General features: G+C 34.5%; 1 pseudogene; it reads right to left on the reverse strand.

Annotated features, from left to right (window-relative positions):
* Positions 1-18,309: 18,309 nt before the first annotated feature.
* Positions 18,310-26,780, reverse strand: part of LOC101418721 (TGF-beta-activated kinase 1 and MAP3K7-binding protein 2-like) — a 46,860-nt pseudogene continuing 38,389 nt past the window's right edge.

A 26,780-nucleotide genomic window follows, 5' to 3' on the forward strand; every position in this document is an offset into this window, starting at 1 on the left:
AGTATATGAGAAATACCTACATTATGTATGGTAGATGTATAAGTATCATATTTTAATACTTACCACCTTTTCAACCAATGTTCTAATTATTCTTATTGCTTCACTATCATGTGAATTCTTCTCTGTCTTTTTTCTATTCTGGTTTACCGGAACTGATTATGAAATATTTCCCAAAAATGACAACTGTTCAGCTAGTGTAGTTCCCATGGTTGTCTATATTTTCTCCTAATGTTAAAATTCTAACACCTTCTGTCAGTTAAATAACTCATTCTCCTATTAACCCTTCCAAATAAATATAATTAGTTCATTATGATGGGAACAATTTTCCTGTTAACTTGTTGCAGGCCAAACTATTTGTCTTTAACTCTTTTATATATTTAGATAAATATTTTACTATAATGAAAGAAATATTTCCTCATTGTATTAGTAGAAATGCTTTTGCTTCAAGCAATAGATTCCCTAAACCAATATGTCTTAAACAATAATGAAATTTATTTTCTTATTCCTACAAAAATGATTAGAGTTTTAATTTCTATAACTTAGTTGTACCTGTTCCAGATCCTCATATACATGGAATCACACAGTATGCTTTGTTTTGTGACTGGCTCCTTGTACTTATTCAAATTTTTGTATCTATCAATATGTTCAGGATATTGCATTGTATGAATATACAAGGTTAGTGCTTGTATTAGTCATCTAAAGGGATATTGAAGCAAAGTACCAGAATTTTGTTGGCTTTTGTAAAGGGCATTTACTTGGGGTAAAAGTTTATAGTCACAAGACCCTAAAGAGTCCAACTCAAGTTACTTCCTTACCAAACTCTGGTGCCACATGTAGCAAGATGGCAGACGACATCTACGAGGATTCAGCTTTCCTCTTTTCTCTTAAAGCTCCAAGAGTCCAGCTTCTTCTGACCTCAATTGTAGGCTGGCATAAGGCTTGTCTCTCATGGCTTTTCAACTGCTCTGTTCTTTTCACAAGGTCAGCTGTAAACTATCAGGTACATGTTTCATCTCTCCCCAGGACTCCAGTGACAAAATCCAAGTTCTTTCCTCTACTGTGTCTTCTTCTCTGTATGTACTTCTCTGTATTTCATCTTCTCTTCTTGACTGAGTGTCCACATATATAGCCCACCAAGGGAGCAGGGACTCAACCCTGCATACCCTAATGACTTGGTTGAATCAAAACCCTAATCTAAATATAATTTAATCAAAGACATCTCAGCTGAATCTAATACAATCAAAGGGTATCACGCCCAGAGGAATAGACCAGTTTACAAATATAATCAAGTATCTTTGCCAGAATTCTTAAATAACATTAAACTGTGCTAATTAGAATAAAACCACTATGAATATTTCCATATGAATCTTTTGGTGGACCTGTGTTTTCATTTTCTCTTGGAGAAATAAGTAAGCATGGACTTGTTGAGTCATGGGGTTAATTAGTTGTATGTTTAATTTTATAAAGAAATACCAAATGACTTACATTACTGCCAACCATTTTACATCACTACAAATCTGGTATGAGAGGTACAGAATTTTCCCACATTCTTGCCAATGCTTGGACTTGCCCATCTTGTAAATTTTAACAATTTCAGTGGATATATAATTGTATCTCATTGTCATTTTATTTTTCATTTTCCTGATGAGAAATGATGATAACATTTTCATATGTTTATTAATCCTTACTATATCTTCATTTTTGAAGTGGCTTTTAAAATTTTGCCCATCTTTGTATCAAGTACTTGACAGTTTAATTATTGATTTGCAGTGATTATCTATTTTGGACACAAGACTTTGTATGGTGAATATTTTCTCACAGCTTTGCAGCTTAACTTTTCATTTTATTAATGGTATTTCAATGAGCAGATATTTTTATTTTAAATAAATCCAATTAATTGATTATTTCCTTTCATGTTTATTGCTTTTTTGGTAATATCTGAGAATTTTTTTTCCCACAACAGAGTAGCAAAGATCTTTTTTTAAATGTAAGAAAGAAATTTTATATTTGTAGCTTTTAGATTTTGGTTCATGACTCATCTTATATTACTTTTATGGCATGGCATGAGGTAAGGGCCATGGTTTATTTTTTATCCATTTTTTAAGCATCTTTTTGATGAAAAAGTGTTCTGTTCCCCCATTGAATTACTTCACTGTTTTTGAAAATTGATTGCTTATATATGTTTAGGAATACTTTTGAACCCTCTATTCTGTTCCAATGATCTGATTTCTGTCCCTTTGTCAGAACCCTGCCATTTTGATTATTGCAGCTATATAAGATCTTAAAATCAGATTGTTTAAGTCTTATAAATTTGTTCTTTTAAAGATCATTTTGGCTCCTCTAGGTCCTTTGTGGTTTTATAGAAATCTGTCCAAATTGTAGACTTGGTTTATCAATTTCTGCAAAAATAAAAGCCTCCTGGAATTTTAGCTCAGATAATTCTGAAAGTATACATCATTTTCAGGAAAGTTGGCATTTTAACAATATTGACTTTTCCAATACACTAACATTAATATATTTATCCATATTTATATTATATGTTTATCCAATTATTTTTACTTCTATAAATTATTTCTGTAATATATAATATCCTTATCATGGAGATCTTCAAAATAATTTGTTAAATCAATTCCTAAGTATTTTATATTTTTGATAGCGTTCTGAAGCTGAGAAAAATGTCTAAATCAATGCATCAGGTGAATCTCTCTTCTCAGAGCCACAGCTCTGAGCCTGTCTCTGCCTCTTCCTCTGGGCTCTGTTGCTTTCTGTTTCTAGCAGCTTCTCTTGTGGCTTTCTGGTTTCCATGAAATCCTGATTTGCATGGATTTCAGCTACTTTCTCTTGCACTTTCTATCTCGGCTTCCGTGGGTTCTTCTCTGAGCTCCTGAGTCTTTGCTCTTTCATGGCAGGCACATGGCAGATTCACTCATCTTACCCCTCTCCTCAGGGCCTCATTGCTTCCACTTTTGGCTTCAGTGGCTTCCTCTCGATTTCTGTGTTCTGTTGATTTCAGCTTCTGGCTGCTGGACCTTCTGTCTACTTCTGTGGCCTCTCTTCTCTTTATATTCAGCCAGTTTATAAAGTACTCCAATAAAAGGATTAAGACCCTGCTGGGCTGTGTCTTACTGAAGTAATCTAATCAAATGATCCTTAACGGAAGTAATCTAATTAAAAGGTCCCCACCTACAGTAGGTTCATCCTATTGCCAAAGGAATGGATTAATTTAAGAATGCAATTTTCTGGGATCCACAAAAGACTCAAAATATCACAGAAGTCACTAAATTAAGGTAGGCCTCAAGACAATAGCACCAGTGTCCTTATAATAAGAGGATAAGTGACACATACACAAAGACACAGAGAGGAAAATGCCATATAAAGACAAAGGCAGAGTTTGAAATGATGTATCAACAGACATCTAGAAGCTGGAAGAATCAAAGAAGGATCCCTACCTAGAGATTTTGGAGGAAAAATTACCCTGCAGGCCCCTTGATTTTAGAATTCTAGCACCCAAAATTTCTATTTTTTTAAGCTCCCCAATTTGTGGTAATTTGTTACAATAGTCCTAGGAAACTAATACTGGGTATTGTTTAAATGTTCCATATTTTTATTGATTTTTTGGTAAAGAATAGTGTTGATATCTTCAACTATAATTGTTAATTTGTATATTTCTAATTTTAATCCTTGCATATTTTGCATCAAGTACTTTGAAACCCTGCTAATTTATAAATACACATTTAGGATAGTTATATCTTTTTTGATGAGCTGATGATCTTTCTGTCATTATGAAATGTCTCTCTTTACTTCTAATAATATTCTCTATCTTAATGTATGCTTTGTTTGATGTATGTATCCATGCCAGCATATCTATGTTAGTATTTCATTGAGCCCACTTTTACAATTTCTGTCTTTTAATTGGAATGTTTCTTTCATTTATATTCAATGGGATTTTTGATATGTTTGTGTTTCAGCTTATCATCTTGCTACCTCTGTTGTATCTTTTTTTTTTTATTTTGCCTTTTTGTAGTTTCCTTTGGGTTTATTAACAATCTTATTAGTTCATTCTATATACTTTGTTGGATATTAAATGACATTTTCATACTTTAATGACTTCTCTGGGGATTAGATTGTACATCCTTAACTCATCACAATTTATCAAGAATTCATTTTATACTACCGTGTAATAAGAACCTTAAAAGTTCATAATTATTTTATGGCCCTTCCCAAACTTTGTGCTATTTTATGTCCATTTGTTATTAAAAACCACAATGCACTTTATTATATTTGCTTTAAACAGTAAATGAACTTTTAAATAATTTAAGAAAATAATGGAAAACATTTTATTAACCCAAAGTTTTACTATTGCCAGTGTTTGCTCTTCCTGCTTTTAGATTCCAATTTTAAATTTCCATCTGAATCATTTCTCTCTAACCTGAAGATTTTAAAAATATTTCTTTTAGTATAAGTCTCCTGGAAACCTATTTTCTCATTGCTTGTTTATCTGAATATCATTCCATCCTCATTTTTAAATGATATTTTCTCTGGATATACAATTAAATCAACAATTAGTTAGCTAGTTAGTAAGTTAGTTAGTTGTCCTCCAATCATTTTAAATATATCAATCCATTTTATTCGAGCCTCCTTTACATGTGGAGTAAAGCCAGCCATCATTTCATCATTTATGTTGTTTTTCTCTGGTTGCTTTTAAGGTTTTTAAACTTTTGTTCTTAGTAACCTACAATGTACTGAGTTGTATTTTCTTTTTAAATTCTTCTGCTTGGGGTTTGCTGGACTTCTTGAATATGTGGCTAGGTTTTTTAAAACTCAATCTGATTATTTGCATAATTCAAATTTCTCAGAAAAATAATTTTTCTTCCATACATACTGTGGAGGAAACTTAATCTTTGTTAATATTTCAGTAAATCTGGCTAAGTTTAAAAAAATCAATTAGAAAACATTTTGGCTAATACTTCTTCAAATTCATTTTCCCCCACTATTTTTCTCCATTCCTCCTAAAACTCCAAATAAACACTATTAGATCACATGATTATGTTCCACAAGTCTTTGGGTCTCTTCATTATTTTTCCATTAATTTTTCTCTGTTTGCTTCAGTTTGGATAATTTTTTTTAAGTCTCCTCAATTTCTGATCTATTTTTTTCTCTACTGTCAACTCTCATTTAATTCCTTTCCGTGAATTTTTTTTTTTTTCATTTCTCTCCCCTTCCCACTCCCCCCACCTCCCGTTGTTTCTATGATGGATTGCTTGAATACCCAGAAAGAGCATGTCTGATGGTGGAAAGTTGGTGGGATTCTTATATTAAGTTCATAACTGCACATCAGAATGAAAGGTACTGCTCTACAGATTTCATGCTTCAAGTATTTTGTAGCAGAACAGCTACAGTGATGGGTAACTGTTTTGAAATAAATTAAAAAATCACATAACCATATAATACCAAAACCACAAGATTTGGTCAAGTAGCAGAGTTGGAAAGCTAGTAAGTTGGAAGGCTTAGAATTCACCCATAGTGAATTCACCATGGGCACCTCTATTTCCAGTGTTACTGAAACCAGTTAGAGAAGAAAGAGGAAATGAAAGATGACTTCATGGAAACTTTCAAAAACTGAGATATCAGAGTGAATCATTGGCTTGAATTATCTACAAGGACTCGGGCACCCAGAATAAACGCAGAAAAACTCAATCATAGGAAGCAGACGTGGCTCAACTGATAAAGCATCCACCTACCATATAGGAGGTCCAGAGTTTGAACCCAGGGCCTCCTGATCCATGAGGTGAGCTGGCCTACGGTACAGTGCTGCTGCATGCAAGAAGTGCTGTGCCATGCAGGGGTGTCCCCTGCATAGGGGAGTCACACACACAAGAAGTGTGCCCTGCAAGGAGAGCTGCCCCATGGGAAAAAAAGTGCAGCCATCCAGAAGTGGCGCTGCACATGTGGAGAGCTGATGCAGCAAGATGATGCAACAAAAAGAGACACCGATTCCCGACTCCCAGTGCCACCGGGAATGCAAGCCATCACAGAAGAACATACAACGAATGGACAGAGAGAGAAGACAGTGGGGGGAGGGGAAGAGAAGAAAAATAAATATAAATAAATCTTAAAAAAAAAACTCAGTTACTGTGGTAGATTGAATCATTTCTCTCACAAAGACGTGACTGAATCTTTATCATTGGTCCTGTGGTAGTAGATTCATTTGTAAACAGGATCTTCAAAGATTCTATTTAAATGAGGTTGAGTTGAATCTGGATGTACCTTAATCCAAATAACTACAGTTTAGAAGGATAGGAAATCTAGAAAGTGACACAAATGACTGAGTAGGGAGAAGAGAAGTCATAGAATGAGACAGAAGGAGACAGAGCACCATGCGATGGAGGCAGTGAATGAGTCACTACCAGAATGCTACAGACTTCAGAGAAACCATGTCCTGCCCATACCTTGACATTGAACTTCTCTCCTCCAAAACAAAGAGATAATAAATTCCTTTGTTTAAGCCATTCAGTCTGCTATATTTTGTTAGAGCAGCCCTGACAAACTAAGAAAGTATCCTTATAAAGACATCAACAAGCAAGGTTGCAATCCTTGAATTTGTCTGTCTATTGAGGGACAACTTCAATCACCAAGAAATTACAATAGCTAATGGGCTGTTAATCCCCTAATGTTCAGAGGACTCCAAATATTGTAAGAATGATTGAGGCACAAACCAGGATTCCCTAGGAATTTCAGGGGTTAAGAATGTAGAGATCCCTACTTTATTCAGTTGTAAGAGGAGAGATAATTTTGTGGCCAAATTCATCCAGGATAGAAAGTATCCCATTAAATTACGTTTTTCTTTCGTTGCAGAAGAATCTACTCTGGTGAGTTTGGGGAAGTATTAAAACTAGTTTCAGATATGTTTGTTTTCTCTGACAGTTTGAATACCCCAAGATCTTCTTTGTCTATATAACACCGGGATAGATACATCCAGGCTGAATTGGGCACTTTCCTCATTAACATCTGAGAGAAATCCAACTTCATTCTGAAGGAGAAGAAGGAGAAGAAACTTAGCTGTGAATGGAGAAGATATTAGAGTGGCAAAAGTTACATATGGTTCTCTGATTTGCAGAAGACAACAGTTATTTAAGAGAGAGAAAATATAAACGACAGGATTTTTGCATATTACAAAGATAACAGAGCATCTCTTAGAAGAAAGTAACTTAAGAAGGTGGGAAAATTGGAAGAGAGTTGGAAGGTTGAAGAATAATGGTGAAAGCAATAAAGTAGGAGTTTGAAAAATTTTTAATGGAAAAAGGAAAAAAGAGAGGATTTCATTTAACAGTTGCCAATAGAACATCAAGGAGACAGAATAGTGAAGAGGGTGTTTTGTTGCTATGTTATATGCTATGCAATTTAAATTGTTTTTCATTGTTTTTCTGTGTATTTAACTGGTATTTCCTTTGAATTCTATACCTGGTAAGACAGACCAGCCACAGGCAGCTCATCTTTAATGGGATTACATTAGACACATTCTGTGAATTATTTCAAAAAGTATGCACTAATGCTCATCACTAAGCTACTTGCAAGGGATAAGGTGATGACATTCCTGCCTATATGTAGCTTAGACTTTAATTAGTAAATTAGCAAGTTTGCTTTTAATTAGCATTTGCAGACCATCACGAAAGAATCAGTCTAGTCTGCATGAGAGCTACGTTTTTCCTTATAAATCAATATTCACTTACATGAGATTTTTATTTATTTATGACATTCTTATAGCCTTATCATCTTTGGGAATAAGAGATTATTGAAGTCCTCAAAGCAGAAAGCCATATACTTTCATGTGATGGACTAATGGAGGTATGGTTCTGCTCCGATTTAGCCTCCTCTTCGTCCTAATCTTATTTCCTCCTGTTCTTTGTAAAAATGATTGCTATGTTTTCCATGTAATGGACCACATATATAGAGGCATAAAACTCTTTTATTATAGTTGTATTAGTAGTATAAGAAGAATATTGTATTTCCTATACTTACTATGATTCAATAACTATATCAAAACACTTTACTTGGACTAATATTTTAATAAACACGTAAAACAATGACTCTATGTGACCAATATTTTTATTTTACCCATTTTATAGAAGACATTATTTAAGAATTTTATCTTCCAGATATTGCTCAATTATATAACATTTCTGTCACCACTATGGTCTAGTACAACTTCCTGCACAGAATAGAGACTTAACAACATTGTTGATGGGCCTTTGAAGTGGGAACTTAAATCAAGCACATTGTTGGCAGACCTTCAATATGATTTTCATATATCCACAGTCAAGTAAAATCTGCTACCAAACTTTACTCACTTGAATCATCATCAAACTATTGTAATACACATCACTGGCTGAACATCTTTACACGGGTCATCTCATTTGAGTCTTGATAAAAAGCCCAAACTTAAAAGAAAAACTGTTGCAACTCTCACCCAGTCATTATCACAGGAAAACTTTTGTGGGAACCATATCACTATGATTTTATTTCATCTCTTACCTATCAGAAATTGTAAACTCCTTCAGCAAACATGCATTAGGTACTAGCTACCATGTGAAGTGTTGGAGTTAAAATGAGGAGGAAGGAAGAAATTGTGTCCACTCACATGGAACTTATTAACAAGAAATTACATTAAAATTATAATATAGATTGTCAAATGGTGGAACAGAAAAGTTTAAAGTGCTTTTGTTCACAATGGTGACAAGTGATATAGGCATGTAAAGGGAGGCTTCTGAAAGAAAGTGACATTTAAGCTAAAAAGACTTGTTAGATGTCAGGTGGTAGGAGCAAGACAATGTTTAAGGAAATAGTTTACTGTTAGGAATTAATAGACTTTCCTCCAGTTTGATAATGTTGTTTCAAATAAAGAGCCATCACTCTTACTGGGTGAATGTGAGGACCAGTTGTTTTAATGGGTCTGTTTCATGCCCATTGGTTGTTTTATGCCTCTATTTTAAATTTAGACAACACCAACATGGGGAATTGCAGAGTGATTATGAAGGAGATGTCTAGAGTTATTCAGCCTGGGTTCAAATGTTAGTTCTGATCCTACACAAGCTATACTACTTTGGACAAATTGCTTAAGCTCTTTAAATCTTAGTTCCCTAGTAGTATGCCTATATCATGGGGCTTTTTTGGATTTAAGTGTATGATATAGAGTCTTAGTTTGCCAAAGGGCTGCCAATGCAATGTACCAGAAATGGGTTGGCTTTTATAATGGGAAATTTATTACAAGTAAAAGCTTACAGTTCCAAGGCCATGAAATGTCCAAATTAAGGCACCAGCAGAGATGCTTTCTCAGGGTCCTGCCAAGTGGCAAAGCAAGATGGCTGCTGATCGCTACCAAGGTCTCTGCCTTCTCCTCCAGAATCTGCCATCTCCTGGAGCTCAACTGTGGGCAAACCAGGCATAGAGATTGTCCCTGTCAGTCTCAGCTGCTCAGCTTTCTTTCTGAGTTCAGCTGTGAGCTATCAGGCATATGGCTCATCTCTCCATGATTCTCACCCCTTTGAGACTCTCAGGTTTCTCTCTTTGAGCTCAGCTGTGGGCAAATCTGGACCCCTTCCTCTCACATTGCAGGATAAAATATGACAACAATTGTCTCCTGAGCCTTGAGCTGCTCTGTTGGCTCAGCCCCTGGGCTCTCTTTCAATGCCTGTTTGTTCTGCTGGTTCCAGACTCCCGGACCTCTCTCAAGCCTTGGAAGCTTCTCTATTTTCCTGCAATCCTCTCTTTCACATGGCAGGATCAATAAGGTGGCTTCCTTTTCCTCTGTGTGTGTGTATCTCTGTCTCTCCATTTATATCAGCCCCCACAGCAAGAAGGCAGAGACTCAGCCTGAGTCATGCCTCACTAAAGTAGTCCAGTCAAAAGCAATCTAATCAAACAATCTAAACTGAGTTTAATGCAGTCAAAGGATACAACAGCCACAGGAATAGATTAGTTTAAGAACACAATCTTTTTCTTTTGGGGATTCATAAAAGAACTTCGAACTGCCACACATAGTAAATACTCAATACATTTTGGCTACATTAACTGGTTGCTTTAGCACCCCTTCTGTTTAAATGGGAAGGTACTTTAAATTATGATGGTCAATTCTTCAGTTTCAATTTCTGCTATAAGAAAAATAATCATACCTTACTATTCTATAGAGCTTGGATGAGGAATAAACAGAAAAAGGTATGTGAAAGTATTTTGAATATCACAAATATAAAGAATCTTAAATTATAGACTGTTTTTTGGTTCTCTAATTACATGTACCTTTGGAGGATTAGGCAGTGTCACTCTTCAAAGTGTCTCCTGATATACCTAGCACTGTGGTTGTTTCTAGAAGATATTCAGTAGGCATCTTCTTGTACTCTTTTCTTGATTATAACTGTTAGGAATGGTTTTTCCTTTTAGATTTTTATGGCATTTTTGCACATTTTCCTATACTTACTGCAAAAGTGCTTGTATTTTAATCATGTGTACCCTTGTTTCATTTGCCCCTATACAAACAAATGTCTTAAATGAATTAATATATTTGAGCATTTAACACAAGGGAGGTCATACGGTAAGCACTACAGTAGGGTTTGCTGTTATAATAACAGCTTTGCTAAGTGTTGTCATTTTCAATATTTATCTTGAATGAAGTGAGAAATATGTATCATTCAGTGCCTAGCCAAGTGCCTAACTGTAAAATTTATATTATGTAAGTTGAACATTCTAACTCCTAAAAATAGCAAAGAAATAGAAGTTATGTCCTTTTATATTTTCATTAATTATTATTCAGGAGTTTTATGGACTTCAGCAGATTGCTACAGGAGCTGGGGTTCAGTGGACTTAGAGGTGTGAGGGATTGAAGAGGTTAAGAAATCACCTCAGTTGGAAAATCACATAACATTAACTTCATGCATAATCACGTGTGAGCAATGAACAGTATTACAACCAATTTCAATTTATGGAATCAAAATCATGACTGGAGGTCATCTGTCTAATCCTTGAGAATAGCAGCAGCTTTAAAACGAGAGATGTCTGGGTAATAAAATGTCCATTATCTGCTCCTACCAATAGGTAACCTGCTTTTACCCTCCGACCCACGAATCTGCCATGCTGAAATATCTGTGTGTGTGAGAGGGAATGCTTCAGAAAATGACATATTAGTGCCAGTGAATCAGCACATCCAGCAGTGAGATGTCATTTCTGTATGTCCTGCATTCAGAGGCAATGTTCCCAGAAATGGTAATCAGCAGAGTGAAGGGCATGAAGCTTTCTCATTCAATAATCTGGGGGCAAGAGATAGAAACAGAATGAGAAGGGAGAACCATACTTTAAATATTCTAAGTCTCAGGAAACTTCTGTGAACATTCCCATTTCTTTAAAATGTTTCGATTTTAGAATATATTATTGCTCCACCTAGAAGTGTATATAACTTCTATCTCCCCCCTTTGATATATGAGAAGCACATCTTGTATTATCAAAAAAGTATCTTAATTCTTCCCAAAGTCCACTACATTTTTATAAAAGGGTTCATAAGAGTTACTTTTGTAATTGTAGCTTTTAGTCCTTTTGATCCATAGCATTTTAAAGGTTCTTGAAGTCTATATCTAATTTCATTTATAAATATATTTATACATGAAATAAATTGATTAAGTACTGATTTTGTCCTAAGTCTTACTCTAAGTACTGGATGTGAGATATTGATGAATAAGACAAGATCTTTTATAAATAAAAGCAATAAAGAATCACATTAAAGAATATTTGCAGTGGAACAGGGATGTAAATGATTGTTATCTTCAACAATTAACAATTCAACCATGGTAAATATTCTAAAACCCCTCTCTCTCAGCCCAGTACAGATCGGTAGTAAATCAAATTCCTCAACCAATTCACAAATCTTTACTTGACTTTGTACTATATTGGCATAGAATCAAATAAAGATTGAATCCCCTAATGAAAAAAATAAAAATCCCTGTGGCAATCTTTCCAAGTAATGCTACTTTCTAAAACTTCTGAACACCTGCAGATTAGAACAAGTGTTAATTTTTTTTCTTTTGTTTTTTAACCCAATTTCATATTACATTTGAATTAATATCTGAAGTTAATCAGATACAAAACTAAATGAAATCAAGTAAAATATCTTAAAATTCTATTTAACTTTTTCAGCTCACACACATTCTACATGACTACTATTTTACATCAAAGAAAATCTTAATTGCAGGATTTTTAGGAACTATGCATTTATTTATTCAGCAAATATTTACAGGATGCCTAAGAGGTGCTGAAGTGGACTTGTTCTCCCACCACTTGATAGTGGGAATCATAAAAGAAAAATTGATGACCAAGCTAGAGTGACCATATATTGTGGTTTGCTTCAAACTACCAGTTTATATCAATAGTCCTGGAGTATTTTATTAATATCATCTCATTTCGTTTTCAAAAGTGTCCCAGTTTGGAAGGTTTATTATATGGTCAGCTTAGATAGTGGAAAGAGGATGGGGATTGGAGTCATACATATTTAAGACTCTATTTTTTATCTGCTTTGTGACTTTGAATCTCGTTTTCTTCAAATGATAAACAGAGACAATGTCATCTAAATTTTAAGTTTATTGTGAAGATAAAATGAAGGGTTGTAAATTCTTTGCATCCCTAAGAGCTTGGTCCCATTGTAGGTGCAAAATATACACACAAAACATATTTTCAATTATTCAGAATTACAAAACCAGCGACACAGACTTTGAAGGGCCCCTCTAAAAATGAAAATGCAAAATCTTATTAAAAAGAGGAAAAAGTATAATTAAAGGTATTAAAATACAAAGTTTGTTTCTTTCACAGATTCTCAATTTGTTATAGTGATTTTTGTTAATATTGTAAGTAAAGAAAAATTAAAATGTAAAATTATTAACATGAATTTTAGTTTATCTTGATATTGTGCATTGCCAGTGTTAAATGCAAATATTAGAGTCCTTAACTCTTATACAGAATCACTGTAATTACACAGTTTGCACCTTAGCTCAAATATGCATATATATTTTGTTGTTTATCAGAATAGTGAAAATGTCGCACAAAACTAACTCAACTGTTTTTATGTTACTACTCAATACACATATTCTACCAATAAGTAAGGAAGGACTAAAAGGAAAAGAAACTTAAGAGCTGCCCTTTTGTTTTGTGTTATCATTTTCAGTTGAAGTGGCTGGTTAATACAGGGAAGTAACACAAGTAAATGTGTATGATTTAGTTTGTTGTTCCTCAGTCACTCGTATTTTTAGAATGCCACTGTCTACTTTCTGAATTCAAAGCAAGTTCTAGTTCAAACAGTGGAAAGAATGATCTCTTCTCAGTGCTTCCACTTAACTCAGTGGCAGATGTAGCATCACTGAAATTCCATATTCAATAGGTCTACAGGAATTCTGTGCTCATGGGCATCTTGAATGCTCTACACAAATGGTGTGGCAAGAAATGCTGTAGCCATGCATAATACACATGTCCCTTCTCACACACACATTCCAAAGTTCCCCAAATTTTTCATGTTTATCTTATATTTTTTCCCAAATTGACATTAGGTAAGACAAGTATTACTATTGACCTGATACTAGAATCCCTACACTTTCAAAAGTCAATAGTGTTGGCCAAGTTATTCTACTCATTTGAATAGGTAAGCAACAAAACGTTTGCTTTCTTGAGATCAAGTTCAAACTGTACTGTACATATTGAAACTGTGAAATTTTCTAACTTACTTATATTTATCTGTTTTGGAATAGTGAGAAGAATAATAGTGTTCATATTATTCAACCCTTGGTTCTCATTCTGATGCAGGCAAGCATGGGGAGGGTTGTTTTATTTGTTCTTTTAAAAATGAAAGTAAATGGAGCATCTTCATGTTCCATCTCCATTACATTAGCATCTTATAATGGGGAAAGTTAAATGAATCTTAAGGGTGACAGAATTTTATTGGATTTATCCTTTCTGGGTTGCATATATTTCTTAAGAAGATGAAATCAAGTCTCTATCAGCTTATTGAAAAAGAATAATATTTAACCACCTTACAAAAAGATAGCATTTTATTACTGAATTTCGTTTACTTTTTTACTATCAGGAGAAAGATAGTCTTAAAATTTAATGTCATGAGCAAATTTTACTCTAAGTAATAATTTCCAAACACCCCAAAACATCTTGAAAAAGTATGGAATTCGGAAAGTTTGGAAGACTAAAATATGCTTTAATATGAGGGCTTTGATAAATATTAAATATTAAAACTATCAAGACATGAAAAACAAAAGAGCAAAGAGCATCATTTTTGGCATATACTTTTTGCATATATGTGTATGTGGGTTTGTATTATAAATATCAAATAATAAACCTACGTGTATTTCTGTCTTTTTCAATGCTTCCAGCTACAACTTTACCCCATTTGAAATAAATTGCACCTTAAATTTGAAAGCAATTTTCAGTAGTTTGGTGGTACAGTGCAGATTTCATCTTTGATATTTAGTAAGCCTAAGATCTTTCTAACTTGTGAAGTCTGCATGTCTGCAAACTAGGATCTCTGTGTTTGTGTTTATTACCTTTTTCATGCATGCCTTGAAATGACTAAATTACAGGTATTTTACATGTGTTTTGTGGTACAAGACAGATACAGTCCACTGGTATAATTTATCTCAAAACACCCTGTTTTACAAAATTACAGAAAAGCACTGCAATTTGCTCAATTTTTTATTTCTAAGACTATGGTAAAATCTTCAAAGCCAGAAGATGTCTTCTAGATAAGAACTTAGCCATGCAATAAACAATTTTCATCAAAGCCCTGGGTGGGGGAAATAGAGGACAATTGTGGATTTAATATCTTGATAATGTTTCTTACTTATTAGCTATTTTGTCTTTTGTATTGTGACCTAATTCAGTCACCAAAGGCATCAACCCTTATAAAAATTGGATGCATGTACACACACACACATATACAGCAGTCCAAATCAGATTATCCACAATCAAGGTAATTGTGGATAACAAATTGTTCATCTGTGCTGTGCAGCTGCCTTTTGGATTTAGTGTTTGATCCCAAGTGCCTGCTGGAGTTAAAACTATACAAGTGTTCTCCACTTCAGTAGAACTTTCTTTATTTTAAAAATCAAATTTTTTAAAACTCATTTTGACTTTTTCTGAACCCTGAAAATTTCATGAGTTGAAAACTCAGGAGAAAATTTGCAAAACTTTTGGCACTTAAAAAACACATACAAGATATTTTGATGCTGAAAATAATTTTGACTATCAATGCAAATTTAATACATCTTGCTCTTCCAGCTCATTTTTAAATGTCTTCTAAAAATTTAGTTGAAAATATCTACAAACTCTTAACTAATATGTAATTAAAGTATATTATATATCATTTGCGCAGAATTTAACACTTCATTAGAGCAGCAGAAATATTCTGATCAGTTGTAAAATGTGAATCTTCAAGTTTTATATTTTTTAGTGTGAGTAAATGTTTAAAAAAATCAAACCCAATATTTATTTTTTATGTTGAGTCTGCCTAGCTGATATTCTGGGCAATTTATCAGAATAACTGTTTATACTGATGGGACTCAATTACTTAAAGTTAAATTTTGCATTTTAAACTAATATTTCTTATGTTTTTTTGAGGCAAAAAATTTGCCATTAGTAGAGATTTCCATTTTTTCTTCTTTAGAATAGCATCAATTTGAGGGATAACTTAACCTGCATAGATATTAACAGGGGGAAGTTTATAGAGATTTTGGCTTTACTCTGATATCCCCCCTGGTGCCTGCAATGGAAAAAGTGCTTTTTGACATTACCTATTAAATACAGAGCCTCATTAGTAAATAATCCTCAAGAAATGATGTTTTCTGAAATCATGGAGTCTGCCTTGATGAAAAAAATCTTTAACACTTCTTGTATAACATTTATAAATCTCAAAGTTCATAAGTAAGCGAAAGCATTCATCTATTTTTTTTTAGAATATAAGTTTTTTATTTTTTATAAAAAAAAGTATATTACAAAGATCATTTACCCAGCTAAATCACAAAATCATCAATTCAAGAGATCCAAATTATGTTTTATTAATAAAACAAGTAAAAACTGATTTGTCAATCTTCACACAGAACTATAGATGAAGCTGAAAAACAAGGCCTTGTTTTTAAACCAAAATGCATCAAATACGAGGTCTTTAGCGCTCTTGCCTAATTAACTAGGATTGTTGTATTTTTTCCCATATCCAAAATGTAAAGCCTGTAAGTCAAGGATTTGTTATTCCTAGAGATCATTTCTGATGATCCTGTTTATTTTAGAAATATCCATTTGCAAACATTTACAGTGAGTGACGATCAACATTATCTCCTAACTTTTGCTACAATTCAGCACTTTCCTTACTTCATTCCTTCTTTTAATATGCTTTTTTATAATTTTTTTAACAAGAAACTTAGATTACATAAATGTTACACAAAAAATATAGGGAATTCCCATATGCCCTGCTCCCTAGCCCTCCCACATTTTCCCACATCAACAACATCCTTCGTAAGTGTGGTACATTTGCCACAATTGATGAACACATCTTGGAGCATAGCCACTAAGCGATGATTATACTTTACATTGTAGTTTACACTCTCTCCTGCACATTTTTGCAAGTTATTACAAGATACACAATGGCCTGTATCTGTCATTGCAATGTCATTCAGGATAATTCCCAAGTCCCAAAAAATGCCCCCAAATTACCCCTATTTTTCTCCGTCCCTCCCCTCAGAACCTCCAGTGGCCACTGCTTCCACATCCATGATAAAAGTTCTTCCACTGCTAGGATCATAATAAGTCTACAGTAGAACAACTGCAAGTCTACTCTAGTCCATTGTCCATTCCCGAGTCTGGGATGGTGGTACCCACTCCACCTCCAATTGAGAGCAGACTTAAATCCCATGGGGTAGATGGATGGATGGGAATTTCTTGCTTGCTTAGCTACATTCTAAGGAATGATAATTTTATAATTCTGCTTTTTTAAATGCATACCTTTATTATTTTTCCTTGATTTAAATTAATTATATACATTCTTGATCACCAGAATATTTATTTTCTTTATAAAAATATATCAACAAAATGAAGAGATGCTTGAGATTGCTTCAGTGTTCAAGCCCTCCTGTTTATCTCACTTTTATTTCAGTTGTCCTAAATACAACTAGCCTTGTTTTATAAATATATTTGACATTGCCACCAAGCCAGGTTTAGAAACTGATTGTCTGAACAATAAAGCGTTTAAACTTCTCTCCAAAATAATGAAAAGGGGGGATGAGTGCTCTAGGTACTCCTGCTGCTGCTGTTTTAAACTACACCACTCTGATAATAATCTCTTGTAAAAGTTGCTCTGTCAAAGGGTTGAGCATTTCTTTTGTTTTAAGCTTCCGCATATAAGATAGAAGGCTGTGTTGTCACCCACTGTTAAGTCAGTATATAGTGTGATCTACAGACACAATTCCCCTCACCTTTCCTGCAATCCACTGTGTAGCATCTGCATGTCTTCACAGAACATTGGCACTGAGAAGGGCCAACTGTAGAATAAGTACAGGAAAGTTATTCTGTGCATAGTTTCATTTCATTATTATTTTATTTTTAATTTTAAGGCATTGCTTCTCTCAGGTAAGGCTTAAAAAGGGACGTGATCATGAGACCTGTACAGTAGGAAAAGCTTTTGGGTATTTCACTTCCTGTTTGCCCAGGCAATGCATGCTGTTTTCTTTTTTATCTTGAGACTCTAGATGCTGGCTTCACAGAGTGGAGACATCTTCAGAGAAAACAAAGACAAGTCCAAGAAACCAACAGATTTGTGAATTTCTTCTCCTATTCAGGGGCACAATGTGGCAGCAAACAAATTTTGTTACACCTTGTTCTTTTTCTTTGTGGATGCATTGCTTCGCTGAAAGCTTTAAAAGTAAAAAAGACTATCTTTCAATGCCTTCCTGCTGCCAAAATCCAGTAGTGACATGAGGGGTGAAAGGTGGAACCCCCCAACCACTAGGCTGTTGAGACTGACCTAAGACGGAGCACTGTAACACTGCACATGGCCAGGCAGCAGGTGCCGAGTCCTTCAGCAGAGGACCGTTCACACGATTGATTTCAGTGCCTGACAGGATCCTGAGGTATTCTTAGCTCTGGGGGCTGGCATTTGGCATTAGCACACCATTTTGTGACACCTTCAACTTGACTAAATCGTATGAAGCAGTGAAACTTTTCCCCTGATGACAGTAGTTTCTTGAACTTTAGATGTGGCTTTAGAGAATATATAGACCCTTTGGCTCAGAAATACCATGGCATCTCACACTGTTCACAACAGATAAAGGCTGGATGCTTCAAAGAAGTACAGGAAGTATAAGTGCACTTCATTATCTTCCAGGTCTCGATTCTTTGGTGTTTTGCTGGTCCAGGACCTACAAATCCAATATTGTCATAAAAGGTAAGACTAGCGCTTGGATTAAAACGTGGTCCTCGGGGAGAACAACAGTTGAAAGAAACGTAAAGAATAATCTAGGTACTGAATGTCATAGTGAGCCTGGAGGTAGATGTGAAGTGTGGTTAATAGTACATATACAAGAATGTTCTTCTCTTAGCTAGAACAAATGTATGTCACTATTACAAGATGGTAAGAATATGGTAATGCATGGGGAAAAACATGTAATTTCTGGATTACAGTTAACAAAAATATTGTAATATTCTTGCATCAAATGTCAAAGAAGGTATTATATCAATACTAAGAATAAATAATAGGGGGTATGGGATTATTTCTTTTGGACTAAGGAAAACATTAAAAATTTTACTCAGGCAATGAATGCACAAACTCTATCAGGAAAATGAGAGCCACTGAGTGTATACTTTGGATAGATTGCACAAGGTATGGGACTGTATAACACAGTAAAACGTGGTAGAAGATGAACTGTGGTTAACCATACAAATATGAGAGGGTTCTCTCATGACATATGTATAACATGTATAACAAATGTATAATACTATTACATGGTGTTAATAATAGGTGGTGTATGGAAAAATATAGCAAATGTAGGCTATGAACCATAGTGAGTGATAATAATCTGATGATATTGTTTCATAATTTGTAACAAATGTTCCACATGAATGTAAGGTGTATGGGAATTCTGCACATTATTCGTGATTGTCTTGTAAGCTCACAACTTCTCCCATAAAAATATATTTTTTTTAAAAATGTGCTCCTCAGGCTAGAAACTGATCAATTTCTTTGGTTAAGCAGTCAATGCCAATCTTGAGTTGTCTATTACAATTTCTCAAACTGCTGCATTTTTTCAAGGGAAGGTATTTGGGATATGGAATTTGATCTTTCAGGCACCTTCAAGTCAGATTATTTTCCATTTTAGAGACCTCAAATTTTAGTTTATCAATTTTTTTTCTTTTGAATCTCCAGGTCTCTTGAAAGTTGTTCCATTCTGACCTTCTGGTATACCAACAAAACTTGTGTGTAGGTAGCATCATCAGATACCATGCTCCGTTTCTGCATGTCACTTATTCTATCCACATCTGCTAAAGCAGGGTCTGTGAGGTGAACCCTGTCTTTTTAAATAATGATCAGGATGGTTTAGAAGATTTGTAACTTCAAAGGTAGGAAACATCACCCCTGGAGAGACTGCCAGGAGTTTGTGGGAGAAATTGTAATCTCGAATGTGTACTTTGCAATGGGATGAGTGAACACCACGCTGGGAGAAGTCGGGGCATTGGCGCCTAATGCCCTGCTTTTGGGGGGCTGGTGGTCAATAAAGGCAGAGCCCATGCGTCCTTGCCCGGACATGTTCCTGGAGGTGGCAGTTACTCCATTGTTAGTGGATATGAAGAGTATGGGCTGATCCTGCATGACTTGGTCATCGAGTATAGCGTCATTTGCTGAAATACAGACCTTAGGGTGACTCATTGGTCTTTGGGTACCTGGCAGCTATACAGAGTGAGCTGATTTCTATTTAAGGTCGGGGGCTGAAGAGAAACTGCTGGAGATTTGCGGTCCCGAAGAAGGCAGTTTTGAAGAATTGTTGCTTTGTGGTGGGTCGTTTAATTTCAATCTGGTTTTTCTGAGGTCTTGTTGAAATATTCTGAATGTTACGTTGGCCGTGGGCAAACGACTGGGAACGACCGGGGGTTATTATTACCCTGTAACAGGCACCTAGATATAACCTCGGTTACTTGAGGGAATTTTTGTCGCAGGTCATGCAAAACGTGAAAATCAGTTTGGTGGCTTGCTTGGGCCATTCGTATGTTGCGTGATCAGGACTATCTGTGCAGCAGGCAAGTTTAAGCCTTAGGTCATCCCTCCTGTCCCCGCCCTTTCCTCCACCGCCGCTCCCGCGAGGCCCCGGTCTCCGCCTCCGCCCCAGGCCGGGCGTCGCCGCCCTCGGCTCTGCTCTCAGCTCCGCGGCCCAGGCTGGGGCTCGGCAGGGCCCGCGCGGCGGTGCCACAGCCCCCGGTGGACAGCTGGACCGGCCGCGGCCCCACGTGGACAGCTGGACCGGCCGCGCGGGACTCGCTCCCAGCCCCGGGCGCGCCTGCCCTGCCCCCACTCCCCGACGCTCACTCGCTCCTGCCTCAGTATTTATTTTTTCAGAAACACCAAGTCATTGTTCATTACATCAGGATAAGCCTTTCTGCGTCTTGCGCTTCTACCCTTGCCTGATCTCCAGTCTTCCTGTGCCACGCTCGGGCTGCTCTTGGCACTTGGATCGCCCCTCCGTGCAGCAGTGTGGTTGGGCTCTCAGCTGCCATTCAGGCCTCCTCGCTTTCTCAGTGGTCTCCATGCTGGGTTTTCAGTGGTTTTCTCTCCCAAATACTATCTCTGCTTCAATATGAACACATAGTCATTCTAGCAAGCCGATTCACCACAAGCAGAAAAACCGTGTAACGGTAATATGTGGTAGCAAAATTACCGAAATTCGTTCTGCCAGTAAAAGTGTTATGGTTAATTTAAAACGTCCGATTTTAAAAGGTCCTAATATAAAAGAAACACAAAAGATGCTAAAACTACAAAGATGGAAAACAAGGTTTAGAGGAAATTTCACTACAAAGCAATCATACTAATAAGTTTAATAAATACAATTTAATAAAAATAAAACTCATCTGAACTTATTGCGTGTTAGGCGTTGTTATGAGTATTTTTACACATGACCCCTTTGAATCTTCACATGTCTATGAATAGGATTATTGCCCCCCCTTTATTTACATAATTAAATTTAGCAAACTCAGTAATCTTTTCTAAGATAATATAGCTTGAAGTTTTCAAAGCTGGAATTCCAATTCATGTCTGACTTCAGAATTCATCCAGTGTTAACTAAAATATAATAGAGAGTTGTCTTACTGAATATTAATTTGTGAAAGATATAAGATAATCAGTAATCTTTCTGAATATAATTATTAAATTTACTAAGCTATGATTTTAAAACTCTGTGGCTACTTTACCAAAACATCAAGTCTTATTAGGAATAGTCAAATATTATTATAATCAATCTATTAAGTTGATATCGATCAATGAAAATATTATATACAAAAGTAAGGAAGCAAGGAAAAAAAGAAATATGTGAAATGATTCATCTCCTTAAGAATCTAATAATGATGAGCAGATGTAGCTCAGTGGTTGAGTGCCTGCTTCCCATTTAAGAGGTCCTGGGTTCAATCCCCAGTAACTCCAAAAAATAAAAAAACAACTAATAATGTAGTTAAACAACATGCACACAAAAATATTATTAATAATAAATATTTGATTAGGTGCTTTAAATACAAGGAATGATATGGAAAATAGGAAGACATTCATAAATGGGAGGATGACAGTTGAGTCTCAAGACTGATATTGGAAAGAAAAGAGAAGGATTTAAGTAAGTAAATTGAAATGAAGTATAATTATTCTTTCTCTTTTGTGATAGTTGGATATTAGCACATTACTCCTCCTTTGTTTTCACTTACAGAATTGAGACAGTGTAACATATTGGACTTAAAACAGATTTTGGCACAGAGTTTGAATTCTTTTCCTCATTGTTATTACCTCATTGCCTTTGGGTTAGTTAATCTCTCCTAAATATATTTTTAAAATAATTATAATATTATTTAGCTGAATTCTTGGAGAATTAACAATTATAGCTAGCCTTTATTGAAGGCTTACTATCGACAGACATTGTGTTAAATATTTTACATTTGCCTCTTATGAAAAATATATTCAGATGGTATGTACTATCACTGCCCCTTATTTGTAGATAATTTGTAGAGCAATAAACACTCAATAACTGAGATTTGTGTCTACTCACTCTGATAGTAGAGGCCACATACACACTCAATCATTACATTATCCTCAAATACTAACTACTGTTTTTAAGTGTGGTGTGTGCCGTGTGTGTGTGTGTGTGTATGTTGGAGAAGTTGAGGAACATAGGTGATACTCCTTTTTTTTTTTTTAAGATAGAGAAAGAATAATAAAAAAGAGTCCACATCAAATAATATGAATTAACTTCATTAACCAGAATGTTTTAATAAGTTGAACTTTCCATTCTCACAATACACGGGATAAGAAGGAAGTCAAAATTACCCACATTTTGCAATTTTAGTCACTTTTATGAAAAAGGTATACATGCCCAAGCTTATTGCTGACATCTTTTAATTAACTAATCATGATTTTGGAACACTCATCTAGCTGCTTTATAAATCTAGCACTCATCTAAAAAGCATGCCACAAAGACTGCTTCCAAAGACTCTGTCATATACACTTTAATTGATGATCTGTCCTTTGCTTTAAAGTTGTAATTCCCCAATTTTGGGTATCACAGTAAATTCGACACAAAAGATAGCATCTTAACAGGGTATTACTTAACAAAGATGGCTGTCATTTCTGTCACATGAAAATACTGTCAGGTACCATACTTTGAACTTTTCTGTTGCCATAGATACCAATTTTCCTCTGTGACCAAAAGTGAAAAACTCAGCGCAATGTCATGATTCACATATAATGAATTTCAACAGCTTCAGAAATCTGTATAAAGACTCAGGGGCAAGGGACTTATTGGAATCTCAGTTACACAAAGTGAAATTCTAGGACATTAATAGTTGCTTGGCCAGTGGAGAAGTTGAAAAACAGAATACCAATAATGCAAAAGTGAATTGCTCCGTATAATAAAAGGCATATATTTGGAGACCAGGGGTGCTTAAGGGGCAAATTACACAAAGTAAAATTAAAATTTTGGTGGAAATAATTACATGGACGGAAATCACTTGTACAGCATTAGACAATGATATTAAGGAAAAGAACTACCCTCTTAGGCTACACTAGAAATATAGAAATTGCAGAGTTTTGCCAAGTCTGTTGTGGGAAAGTTACTTAACTGTCCACAGTTTCTTGTGTCTTCAGGATATGATGATTGATAAGCAATTTAAGGATCTATGCTCCAATTTCTTTTCAGTCCATAGGGATTATAAAAGCAGCTCCCTTTTTTTCCCTTTGTTCCTTATTATGGTACAAAAATAATTCAAGTTGAAAAGCCCTGGTCTAAATTTTTAAAGCTTATCAGAAAATTAGCCAATAAAATAATGATGCCTGTAACACCTATTTTCAGAAATCTGTTTGCTCTTTATACAAAAAGACAAGTGGGAATAGTCTTTGAAACTGTGATATTTACTAATGCAATCAGCATTATTTCGTATTGAATAACATTTCCATCTTCATGTATCTTTCACAAGTTATAACCCATAAATCCTATGAGGCAATGGGTATGGTAGTTGAATCTGCGGACTTACTGTTAGAAAGAACTGGCCTCTACTACTCACTACTATTGGATATTGAATAAATTTCCTAAACCTCTTTAAGTCACAGCTTTCTCATCCACATACTGATGACAATAATAATAAACACCTGATAGGGTTTTTTAAAGTTTAAAGAGTTAATCCAAAATGCTTAAAGTGCCAAACACATAGAAAATGCCCAATAGATATGACTGACTTAAGCTTTTGAGATTTGGGGAAAAATCTACTAATATATAAAAAGAATAGAGTGACATTATTAAAAACAGATATATAGAGAGATGAGACGTATCATGTTGTTTCATGGGTTGATCATATTTTGTAAGGAATACTATTTTTTTTTCCAAATTACATTTTAATTTTAGTGTACTTCCAAACAAAACACTAATGAAATTTCTTTGGAAACTGACTAAGGTTATTTGGAAGAATAAGTGGAATTCAAGAACTAAAAGTAATTTTAGAAAGAATATTAATGATTTTAAATTTTTTAAAGATTTACTAATATTGAACAGTGTTGTTTTGTTGCAAGAATTACTGGGAGGCTAAATCAGACTCAGAATTATATTCCTGTATATACATATATATATAAAAAACACCTTGCTACAATAATAATGGTACAATAAATCAGCAGAAAAATAAATGGTTACTCTATAAATGATTTTAAAAGTATTGTTTACTAAAAAAGGCTCAGCTTTATTACCTATTTTAGATAGAAATAATGTGCAACTTTGTTAAAGTGTTAGATGTAAAATAAATTAAAACCACTCAAAATATCTAGAAAATATGTAGAAGAAATATTAATAAATATAGAGTTGGGAAATGACTTTTTAGGTATATGGAGCCATGGAGGAGTTCCCACAGGGAAAGATCAGAGTTGTAAATAAATGCATACTTAAATATTATGTATCAATAATTTCATAAACAAATGTATAAGGTAAATGACAATGAGATACAATTTTTGTGACAAATAGTATTATACAAAGAACACTTTCAAGTGAAATCTGTAAGTCACTACCTCATTCAGAATAAAATGTCCCAAATCATTAGACAATTCAGAAAGAAATACAAATGGCCACTAAACACATATATACACTTTTAATATCACCAATAATTACAAAATGCAAAGTAAAAAGAATACCATTAACCTTCATAAAAGTCACAAATATGGAAAAATTCTAAGTAAAGAGATTAGTGTTGTGGGACAACAAGTCTCACAAAAATTTTCTGACTAGGAGTGTATGTGGCTCAAGTGGTTGAGTTCCTGCCTCCTACATAGGAGGTCCCGGGTTCAGTTCCCAATGCCTCCTGAAAAAAGCAAAACAACAAGCAAAACAAATGAAAGGGCCAACTCGGGAGAGTTGAACCACACTGATGTGGCTCAGTGATTAAGCACTGACATCCTACATATGAGTTTCCAGATTCAATCCCCAGCCCCCAGCACCAAAAAAAAAAATTTACTAATACAAAAATTTACTGATAGAAATACAAATTTGCATGGCTTTGTGGAAAAGCAATTTGGAAAAATAGAAAGAACTTCCATGTTTTCCATTTTTGTTGTCCAGTAATATCTGCTGTAAGAAATCTGTTGTAAGGAGATAGGAAACAAAGATGATACGTAGAAGAACATTCACTGCAGTGCTTTTATTATACTAATTGTAAACAGTCTAATAATAAACAATTATGGAATAGTTAAATAAATTATAATATATTCCTAAATTGCATTATTATATATCAATTAAAATTATGTTGAAAAGTTTTGAATAATTTTGAGAAAAATTCAAGGTATATCAAATGGAATAAAGGGACCAATTGTAATACAAATTGTCTAAGAGAATAATTTGAATTTTGTGTAAATAATTATGTATATATTCTATATTTGCGCATGTGTGAGTGGGTATGTATAATCTAGAAATGAATCAAATAAAATTTTAACAGTGATATTTTTATGGACCATTTGTAAAATATACCAGAACTTTTCTATGTATTTCTGTTTGCTTGACTTTCCTAAAATGAATATTTGAAAGCAGTGTGTGTCAAGCACCACACACACTTTATACATCTCAAATAATGTAAACCTCAAAACCACCCTCATTAGGTAGGTTTCATTTTTTTTCTTTCCAGATGGGGAAAATGAGACATAGGTATTTAATTAATTGTGGGAGAGCACAAAGCAAACAGCAGAATGGAACTCTTAATTCCCTGGCTTGTTTCACTCGACAGACCTTACCTTAATCTTCTAAATTATAACAGTCTTTACTTGTGTCCAGCTTTTATAACATTAATAAGTTAATAAGTAAAGTACTTAGCACATCAAAGTTGAGTAGGATATTCAGCTACAGTTCAATGTATTAGCTACATTGGAATTTGCTAATTGCAGGCTAATGGCCATATTCCAATTCTTTCATATTTGTTTTATATTTCTTCCTTAGAGAAAATACAAGATTTATTGTTGTTATTGTTGATGTTTTTATAACATTAACCTGCTATAAAATTACCATTATTTATTTTTAACATAGCTTTGTTAGGCTTTACTGCCATACCACTGTACTTAAGAGTGTTTTTATTTTATAATGTTATAAATTCTAGAAGATTCATTTATTAGTAGACTAATAGTGTGATTAAATTTAAGAACTTATTTGAGTGGGTGTGTTTTTAGTATATTGAAAATATCTGCTAATAATTATGCATATAAGAAGGATGTTGTCTTTTTATTCAAAATCAATGCTTTCTGTCCTAGATAAGTGAATTGTTATAAAATTGTCAATGAAGTTTCTGGTTTTTCCCTCTGATTGCAACCAAAATGCCAAATTCTTTGCAAATAATATGGCAGGCTACTCCAATATGTTTAAATTATTAGCAAAAATCTAATTTCAGATTTTTTAAGGCAAAGGTTTTTTTATCTACTGCCAGTGGAATCCTTGGCAATAGAAAACTGAAACTTACCTCACTGCATACAATATAGTGAGCAGGCTGAGAATTCA

Source organism: Dasypus novemcinctus, chromosome 2 (genome assembly GCF_030445035.2).
Source record: "Dasypus novemcinctus isolate mDasNov1 chromosome 2, mDasNov1.1.hap2, whole genome shotgun sequence".
NCBI classification, from domain to species: Eukaryota; Metazoa; Chordata; class Mammalia; order Cingulata; family Dasypodidae; genus Dasypus; species Dasypus novemcinctus.